Genomic DNA, 330 nt, shown 5'->3' with positions numbered 1-330 from the left:
GTAGGGTGTTTGTGGAGCGGCTCCGGTAGGGTGGACTACGGTGTGGGCGAAGCGGATTTGTGGTCGTGGACGAGGGCGTAGGTGAAGCTGCTCCGGTGGTTGGGTTAAGGATGGTGTCGACGACGCGGATCTGCGGCCGTGGACGGGGCGTCAGAAGCTGCTCCGGTGGTTGGGTTAAGGATGGTGTCGACAATGCGGATCTGCGGCCGTGGACGGGGCGTCAGAAGTTGCTCCGGTAGGTTGGATGAGGGTGCGAGGAAGCGGATCTGAGGCCGTGGACTTGTGAGTTGGCAAAGCGGCCTCGGTAGGGTTGAGAATGGTATAGGCGAA

This window comes from Triticum aestivum, chromosome 3D, assembly GCF_018294505.1.
Source record: "Triticum aestivum cultivar Chinese Spring chromosome 3D, IWGSC CS RefSeq v2.1, whole genome shotgun sequence".
Taxonomy (NCBI): Eukaryota; Viridiplantae; Streptophyta; class Magnoliopsida; order Poales; family Poaceae; genus Triticum; species Triticum aestivum.
Note: the sequence above shows the minus strand (reverse complement) of the source record.